Source organism: Papio anubis, chromosome 10, assembly GCF_008728515.1.
Source record: "Papio anubis isolate 15944 chromosome 10, Panubis1.0, whole genome shotgun sequence".
Taxonomy (NCBI): domain Eukaryota; kingdom Metazoa; phylum Chordata; class Mammalia; order Primates; family Cercopithecidae; genus Papio; species Papio anubis.
Genome location: NC_044985.1, coordinates 9854028 through 9863784, shown reverse-complemented (window position 1 = coordinate 9863784; position 9757 = coordinate 9854028).

Genomic DNA, 9757 nt, shown 5'->3' with positions numbered 1-9757 from the left:
GGGAGAGAGGCGAGACGGGCATCTCGTGTCGGAGAACCTGCCTTGCTGCCCCACCCAGGGGCCATTCCCGTGGGAAGGGCACAGCTGCAGCGACTCACACACCCACTGTCCGATGAGTCTCCACGAGAAACGGCTCAGGAGCTGTGGAAGGAGAGGGTCCTGGAGGTTAGGCTGGGGCCCCCGGGGAAGGCTGAAAAAGCCGGGATTCCTCAGCCGCAGCAGCCGGGTTGAGTGGCCTGGTGCCCTTGTTTCCCTCCTGGGTGTGGTTACCGCAGCATCAGAGCAAGCTGCGGCTGGGCCGTCACCAGCCTCAGAAAGTCCCTCTCTGGACCAAGGGCTGCTTCCTACTATAGACTTGGGCTTCCGTCTCATCCAGGGTCTCATTTGGGACGCGTTGTTCCTTCTGGCAGTGACGCCATCACCTGCTTCTAGAAGGGAACCTGCCCATTCATGTGGGCGGGCAGCTGCTGAAGAGGGAAGATTCATTGTTTAGGACCGTTTGCATAAATAACGTGTGCTGCCTGCAGGAGGAAAAGGAGGCTCCTGGGCTACTTCTCAGGGAACAGAGTAGACTCCAGCGCATCTTCATTTCTGGATTGATTTCAGGTCACACATACGTATGAACACGGATAACACACTGGAGTGAGGCCCCAGGCACACATCTGATGTACAGGCGTCCATCTGTGGAGTGTGCCCACACAACGTACAGTGACACTTTACACGGGTGTGTATATGTGTGCCTTAACATGAAATCTGTGTAGAAGCACCATGCCTACGCATACTCTACGGAAATGCGGTTAGACACATGCACCCGGTATCTGTGTGCCATTTCTATAACTAGGCAGGTCAGCTCTGGACACGCGCACTGTGTGTACTATGTCCACACCCACACACACATCGCGTGGGTTTGCATGTGCTGTAGGAGCGTCTGTCTATAAACACACATTGCAAGTCGTGTACGTATGTTGTATATGTACTCATAAATACGCAATCTGTTTACTCTAAATTCCTCATAAACACACACAGCACACGGGCACGGGCACGGGAATGCCTGTGTATGTGTGCACCTCGACACTGACGTGCTCTTTTCTGTTTCAGAGTCAATTGCTGCCTGGGCTAGCCCTGCCTCGGCCCCGGATTCCCCCTTTGTGTTTGTAAACAGTTCTGGTGCCGTCCCTCCCTCACAGCTTAATAGACATTGCGCCTGAGCTCTTCTAATCCTCCCATGATTCAATCTCCTAATCACAGAGCCTGATCTCTCTGGAATATCCGCTTGGAAAGGAGAGGGGATGTGGCTGGTCCCATGGCTGTTGGAAAGAAGGGACTCACTTCTCCCTCGTCCCGCCCAGATGCCGTGGGGCTCTGCAGTTGTGACTTCGCTTGGGACCAGGGCACACTGAGCCTGCCGCTGGCCCTGAGAGTGGGCTGTAAGGGCCAGGCCTGGATCTCCATGACACCCAGCACCTCCTCCAGGAAGCCCCTCACTCCGCTCTCCCTGGCGCTGCTCTGAATGGACCTAGCACTCCACTGCACTGGTCTCCTTGGTCTCCATGTCTGTCACCCAGCAGCTGTCTCTGATGTGCAGGCTGGGGGTGGTGGGTGGGGGCACAATGCCTCTTCCCTACTCCTCAGGTCCCCTGAGGAGAGATTCCTGCCAAGCTCCCCCAGCCTCCTGCCCCAGCTCCCGCCTCTTACCCCAGAGCGGGAGGAGCCCCCGGGGAACACACACTCAGCAAGTGGCTGCGCTCTTCAGAGCTGCTGGTGCCTGGGGATGAGTCCTGCGTGGGCCGTGTCCCGTTACTGCCCCTCACCAAACCACAACCTCCACTCCAGCCTCTTCCTGTCAAAACTGGTGTTTTCATCTCCATCCGCCAGGATTTTAACCTCCCAATTAGTTCCAAAGTTGGGCTGAAACGGTGTTTTTTGTTTTTGTTAATTCAGTCTACTCTAACCCCAAATTATTGAAGCCCGTTGTATGCCAGGCACCGCACACGACACTGGAGACCCCTGACAGTGGAGCAGACGTAGTCCCTGCACTCATGGAATGCAGGGACACATGGGGAGGAGAACAACAGGCAAAGCAGGCCACACCCGATGCGTAATTACACTGTGGCAAGGGCTTGGAAGGAAGGGACAGGCTACTGGGATAAAAGAACGGTCTGGGCAGGGAAGGGTCCAGATAGAGCAGCCAATGAAGGCCTCTCCTAGGAGAAACAGAACAGATGAGAGTCCGTCTTGCAAAAAGCTAGAACAGGGAGTGCTGGGGTAGGGGAAAGGCACGTGCAAAGGCCCTGGGGTGGAGTGTGGCTGGCATGTGGTGAGGGAAGGAAGAGGGGCAAGAGCTGAGGCTGGAAAAGGAGGCGGGATCATCCATCCATGGTAGCAAAGTGGGTTATGTCCGAAGGGGACTGGGAAGCCTTGGAAGGTTTTGGGGTGAGCAATGGACAGTCACATGATTCTTGAGTTTAAAGAGCACCCGAGGTCAGAGAGGAAGAGGCTGCAGGGAGGGGATGAACTCTATGCCTCCCATGAGCACTGGCTGGCAGCCACTGAGCTGGCCTAGACCTCCATCCTCTCAAATCAGCCCCGCAGACTGGTGGCGCTGCTGCTGCTGCCACCAGCCCACAGGCGAAGGCAGTGCTAGAGAACAGGGCCAGCCGCCCTGCTATTCAGACGAGAGAAACACCACCAGGAGCAGCAGGCATTTTCTCCTTCAGTCCTCCCACCCTCTGGCGGGGAACACTATTTTTTATCTCCATTTGTCAAACACGAAGCTGAGGCCCAGGGAAGTTAGGTGACTTACCGAAGGTCACACAGGCCTTGGAGTACCAGGCATGAGCCACAGCTGGCCGCCACCCACGCAGCTGCAGAGATTGGGGTGCCTGTCCTCGCTCTTCCCAAAGGGCTGTATTTTGTCCATGGTGAAGATATTCTCCTTTCATGCCTCACCAAGCTTGTTCAAACATTCGTAAAAGACATAGTAACTGCTACAGTGTTTGCTCAGTTCAGAAAATAAAAAACAAAAACGTGGTCTTTATTCTTTGGAGGGATGGTCCAGGGCAGGGTGGAGACGTGGGTGGGGAGACAGGGGTGCAGTCGCCACCTCCCCCAGCAAGCTCACTAAAAGGTGCTTTTTCCATGGCTGTTGAGATGATGATGGAAAGATGAGAGCAGAGTGGGTGCAAGGCAGGGCTGAAGCCTCTAGGATCGGCTGGGAGGCAGTAAAGCCAGGAGCCACAGGGGTGACTCTTCAATGTGCTCACTCCCTGCCAGCCAGCAGCCGCCCACCCCGATGGCAGCACACGGGCAAGCCATTAATGGGAGCCCTATGTACCCACAATGTTCCAACATTGAGTTCCTGACAGCCCAGAAGGGGGGAAATGTAACTGCTGGAGATTTGATAGAATTGTTAAAAATACTTGAAGCCCATCACTTAAATGGTGAAACATGCTGGAAAATGTCCTACTTGATAACACATAATCTCCAAGCAAAGTCATGATGATCATCTCTTAACTGACGGGAACCACAGTGTCACATTATCTGTGACTCCTTTTCCAGCCTGCATGTGTACACAAGTGCACACATATACATATCCTTCATGTGCGCACACACACACGCACACTCACATATACCTTCATACATGTACATGCACATACATATCCTTCATGTGGATGCACATGTGTACACACACAGACACACACACACTCACAGTCACACAGAGACATACTTTTTCCTTGCTTAGCTTATAATTCAGAGACATGGATTCAGAGACATCTCATCAGGCCTCCATGCAATACAAATCTTTCTACCCATCACACTGCTTTTTCTTCCAGTTCATCAATTCTCTTTTCGACTGTAGCCGTTTGTTTTTCATTTCAATAACCACGCCCTTCATTTGCGGAAGTCCTATTTGATGCTTTTGCAAATTTAACTCTTCTTTTTTTAATAGTGTCCTGTTTTTTGTTAATTTTTCTTGTCCTTTTACCTGTAATGACTTGAAGCACAATTAGTTTGTAGTCTCTTTCATGTTATTCTTATTTCCATTCTTGGGGTGCCTGCGTGGATCTGGGGTTTGCTTCCTCATGGGGTGTGTGCTTGTTTGTCTCAGCAGGAGTTGTTTTCAGAGTCCCACGTGTGGGTGGTGGAACAAGCTCTGCAGAGCAGTTTGGCTTTCCATTCTTCCAGGGCTCCAGGGGTTTCCCTGGCTCTGCACTGGGTTTCATGTTAGTTTCTTGGCTGAGGATTCCTGCCAGGCATGCCTTGAAGCTCCACATCGCTGCACGGCACAGGCTTGGGCCTTTAAACTGTCACAGAAGACTTTGTAAGTCCCACTCAGAGCCCTAAGCAGAGGGAACATACTCTCTTTTCTGGGTGAGTGGGTGGCATTTTCAAGTCCCATTGTCACAGACTGTGGCTGCCTTTCAAGTGTCTTAGCATTCTATAAGGGTCTCCTTTTTAGCGGCCCACCTGCACAGGCACAAGGCCATAACCTGCTCCCACTGGGTGTTCAACCCCAGCTCCCAGCACCAGCAGACTCTAACTGGGCTGGAAACAGCCACGGGCATCTGAGGTGTTGGCCCGAGAATTTGTGTTACGTGTTTGTTACTGGCCCAGGGAATTCCCTTTAAGACAGGCTCTATATTCAAAACATGAAAATTAAACCATTTTGTGCATCAAAAGACATTATCAACAAAATAGAAAGTCAGCCCATAGAATGGGAAGAATATCTACAAATCATATCCCCAGAATAATTACAGAATTCTTAAAATTCAACAGAAAAACCAACAGCTCACTTCAAAAATGGACAAAGGACATACACAAATATTTTTCCAAAGAAGATATATGAATGGCCAATAAGCACATGAAAAGATGCCCAGCATCACAACTCATTAGGGAAATGCAAATCAAAACCACAGTGAGATACCACACGGCACCTATTAGGCCGGTCACTACCAAAACAGAAAATAACACGGTTGGCGAAGATGTGGAGGAACTGGAATGCCTGGACTCTGTTGGTGAGAATGTAAAATGGTGCAGCAGCTGTTGCAAACAGTATGGAGGTGCCTCAAAAGATTAAAAATAGAATTACTATGCGATCCAGCAATTCTACTTCTGAGTATATACTCAAAGGAACTGAAAGCAGGGTCCTGAAGAGATATTTGCACACCGATGTTCATTGCAACCTCATTCACAATAGCCAAAAAGTGGAAGTAATCCAAGTGCCTATCGACAGATAAATGGATAAACAAGACATGATATATCCGTAGAATGAAATATTATTCAGCCTCAAAAAGGAAGGAAATTCTGACACACACTAAGACTTGGATGAACGTAGAGGACAGTATGCTAAGTGAAATGCGGCAGTCGCAAAAGGACAACTACTGTATGATTCCACTTAACTGAGGCACCTAAATAGTCAAATTCATAGGAAAAAAATAATGGTTTCCAGAGGCTGGAGAAAGGGAGAATGAAGAGCGATTATTTAATGGGTGCAGAGTTTCAGTTTTGCAAGATGAAAAAAGTGATGGTGTGGATAGTGGTGATGATTGCGCAACAATGTGAAGGCACTTAACGCCAGTGAACTGCATATTTAAAAATGGCTAGCCGGGTGCGGTGGCTCAAGCCTGTAATCCCAGCACTTTGGGAGGCCGAGACGGGCAGATCATGAGGTCAGGAGATCGAGACCATCCTGGCTAACACGGTGAAACCCCGTCTCTACTAAAAAAATACAAAAAACTAGCTGGGCGAGGTGGCGGGCGTCTGTAGTCCCAGCTACTTGGTAGGCTGAAGCAGGAGAATGGCGTAAACCTCGGGAGGCAGAGCTTGCAGTGAGCTGAGAGCCGGCCACTGCACTCCAGCCTGGGTGACAAGAGCGAGACTCCGTCTCACAAAAAAAAAAAAAAAAAAGGCTAACATGGTAAGTGTTGTGTTATGTGTATTATACCACTGTAAAAAACTGCACAAAAGATATTCCCCCAAAGATCTGTAAGCTTGTATATAGCATTGCTCTATGTTTGTATCAGAAGGGAGGGGTCTACATTAATTCAGTCTGCTATGTTATCAGAAGGTCAAGTTCTTGCATCTCTCCCTTCCACTCGTCCTTTTTAGTTTTCAAAGGATTTGTAAACATGAATTTAGTGATTACTGCTGTGATCTTATTTGCAGTAACAATCATCACAAGATTGGGGTGAGACTGAGCCATGGCAAGGGAATGGATGCTATAACTCATCGAGCAGGTGAAGAAACTTAGCCTCAGAAAGATTCTGTAAGGTACCCAAGCTGCACACCTGCCAAGTGTTGGAAACAAGATTCAAATTCAGGATGTTCAAGTCCATGTGTTTTCACCTATCAGATGCCTCCTGAGCAGAGCCCTGCTGCCCCTCCTGTGGGAAGCCCTGGAATAGCACGTGGAAGGTGGGCAGTTGGATAAACAGTGTGGGTGGACCTCCGTTCAGGAAGGCTTCCTGGAGAAAGTAAACTTGGTGAAGTCCTCAAGGGGCCTTCTTCAGAGGCTCCCCCTCTCCCTTGGGTCACTCAGTCTCCCCTCCTCCTCAGCCTTCCCCCTCTACTGCCCCAAAGGGAGACACATCTCAGTCAGCTGAGTCTTGTGTTGCCTTCCCAGGAAGTCTGCCTCTACCAGAACATTCTGTCTATTGGTTCAGATGTGTGTCTGATCTTTGTGGACGCATGAGTTTGGACAGCTGCCCTGGACTGTGTGCAGCTAAGACCACTTCTTGACCTTGAATGTCTCCAAGGGGAGCAGCCTCTCCCTCAAATACCTGCAGACCAGAAAAGCCCAGGGAAGGCCAACTGGGCAACTCACAGCTGGCTGGGCCAGAGCTCCTGGAGCCAGGCCCATGGCCACCTGAAAACAGACTGGTTTCTTGAGACCAGGAAACCAGTATGGGTAGGGAAAGGCCACCAGCTTCAATGCGGGCAGATCTGAGTTCAAATCCTGGCTTTGCTTTAACCTCTCTGTGTCTCAGTTTCTCATCTGCGAAATGGTTTATAGTGCCCGCCTTGTAGAGTGGTCTAGAGAATTACAGAATCGTGTATGTGAAGTGTTAGACCAGAAAGAGGCATTCCATGCACAGTAGCCTGAGCCTCTCAAAGCACCCTGAGAAATTACCGCACTCCCAGAGGCGTGAGGGGAGCTCTGATAAGCTATTATTGACTTCAGCTTCGGGGTGGGAGGCGGATCGACTGGGGCTGGGGAAGGACAGGAGGTGGGAGAAGAGCAACCTTAAACTTGAAGGGGCTCAGAATCACAGTCGGACAGACCGTGTAGGAACTCTCTCTGCTCTCTTCAGAACTGTAAATCTAAAACCGCTCTGACGTAAAAGTGGGCTTAGTGTCCCCAGGTTTTGTTAAATGCAGATTCTGAGGCAGCAGGTCTGGGTGGGGCCTGAACATTTTTTTGTGTTACTCAGCTGTTCCCAAGTCGTCAGACCTCATTCTGGGGGCAAGGGAGTAGTGCATCCACGTGAGGGGTAGGGGACTTTGACAAGAGGGAGGTGTCCTGGGTGGAGGTGCAGCTCCCCCTCAGTGAGGTGGCATGGCCTCGTAACACTTTCAATACTGAGCTCGCTCTCCTGCTGCGGCTGAGGAGGAGGATGAGGATGAGGATGAGGACAAGATGAAGGCCCTGTGGCAGCTGGGGAGGGGCCCTGCGGAAACCACATAGGAGATGGCTGTCCCTCCTGCCTGGCTCCCAGCCCACCAGCCCCTCCCCTCTGCACCCTGAGAGGAAGGTGTGGTGGACACTTGGCAGTGACATTTGTGGGAGGCAAGAAGCCACTTCCCTGAAAGTCACCTGAAGACTTAAGTGCCCCAGTTGACCCTGGGGTTTTCCAAGTCTGAATCCTTCCCCTTCATAGTGGAAGCTGGGAGCTGTCCCTGGGACCCATCTCCCCATGGGGCCAGGGGCCAGGGGCCAGGAAATGGCTGCTTCTGCCCCTTGGAGTTGAAGGTGGCACCTGAAGCCCTTGGAAGTCTAGGTTCCCATGGAGAGATCAGGGCCTGGTCCCCATCCTGAGCCCCCAATGTGGACAACCTGGGGCCTGGCCAGGCCAAGCAGGCGCAGCCTTCCCATGGCTGCCTGGGACCGGCTGCCTCCTCCCCCGCCTTTGCTTTTCCTCCTGCCCTTCTCTCCATCCACTGCGTCACCACCTGCCTGAGGGGTTTTACTCCACTGAGCCTGCTCAGACAGCTGTCTGCCACAGGGACCACAGCCTGGGGCGGGGAGTCAGGGTGCCTGTTCCCAACCATCCGTGTGGTCTTCCCCGTTCCATGCCTCAGTTTCCCAGCTATGATGCAGGCGGTGGACAGGACGGTTTCTCGGCGCTTCTCCAGCTGTAACCACCTTGGGTCTGTGGCAGTGAGTTGGAGCCGGGGGCCTCCCAGTCCCAGCTGCCTACTCCCAGCTCTGCCCGTGCCCATGCCCCGTGTGCCCTGCCATGCTGCCCCATCTGTGCTCTTCACCTGTGTCCAGGGCAGCTCTGGCCAGGCCAGGAGGTAGGGGGAAGCTGAAATGCAGCCTCCCCAGCCTTGAGCCCTGGCTCAGGGCCTGTCCTCCTACAGGCTGCTTTGGCCTGCTGGCACCGTCTCAGCCTTGAGAGTGAGCCCCTTGGGGGCACTGACTCTGGCCTCCTAGCACCTCACCAGCCCAGCTTGCTGTGGGGCTCAGGGAAGGCTTGGGATGGGCAAAAGATACTGCATCTGCCCTGGAGTTAGGATGCTCCCGTGTCTGCCCACATGGCCCTCCCAGAAGGGGTCAGCGAGTGGCTGGGGCAGGGGGTCCCAGAACTAGAGGGAGAGGGATCCCCCAGGCCTCGGGGCATCAGTCAGGGCTTATAAAAGTAAAGTGCAGTTGAAGCTGAGGAGCCCAAGGCCAGATCCAAGGCACAGAGGCCACCATGGTTGCCACGTCAAACCAGTGGGCTGGCGTCAGCCGAGGGCAGCCTAGGAGCCACCGGGACAAGCAGGGCAGTGGGGCTGACCTCAGAGGCTGTCCAGGCAGCTGCCGGCCTGGGGCTGGGCTGGCTCAGAGGCCCAAAGGGAGAGCTGAGAAGAAATGACACCCACCCCGTCACCCCTCAAAAAACATCCATGAGGGCATGCCGAGGACCTTCCCTCTAGGTCCTCCTTGTTTTGGGCTGCATTTTTCTTCTGATTCTCTGGGACCCCAAGGCCCCCAGCCTGAGGAACCAGTGACAGGTGCAAGCCGGAGGTTTGCGCCTCATTACAGTGAAGTAGCTATCAGTGCCGGGGCTCCCTGCCCCAGGCAGGCTCCAGGCAGTGCATGGGTGGCTGGGCAGCAGCCTCCCTCCCCAGAACTGAGACGCCTCCTCAGCCACGACACCGGGATGGGCCCAGCCAGCCACCTCCCCCAGATCCTCCTCTTGACACCATGCAGAGAGGCCAAGACCCACTCCCGCTGGAGGTGGGAGAGTATCCCTCCCCACTGGGGGTGCACCAGGACAGAGGGAAGCCTGATGCTGTCTCGAGAGGGTCTGCCAGGCTGCCAACCTTAAGTACTCTGGGACAGGAGCCTCAGGCAGCCTCCCAAACTGCACTGGGCCCACCCAGAACCAACTTCCACTGGAGTCTCAGAGCTCTGAGCAACGGGGAATGACCAAGTTCTGAGCCTGTGGAGCCTGGTTAGGGTCAGAGGGGCCCAAAGGCCTGCAGCCCTCATGGTCCCAGAAAAGGTGACTTTTTATTTGACCCAGTAGTATTGCCCCTGCCAGAGGAGAAC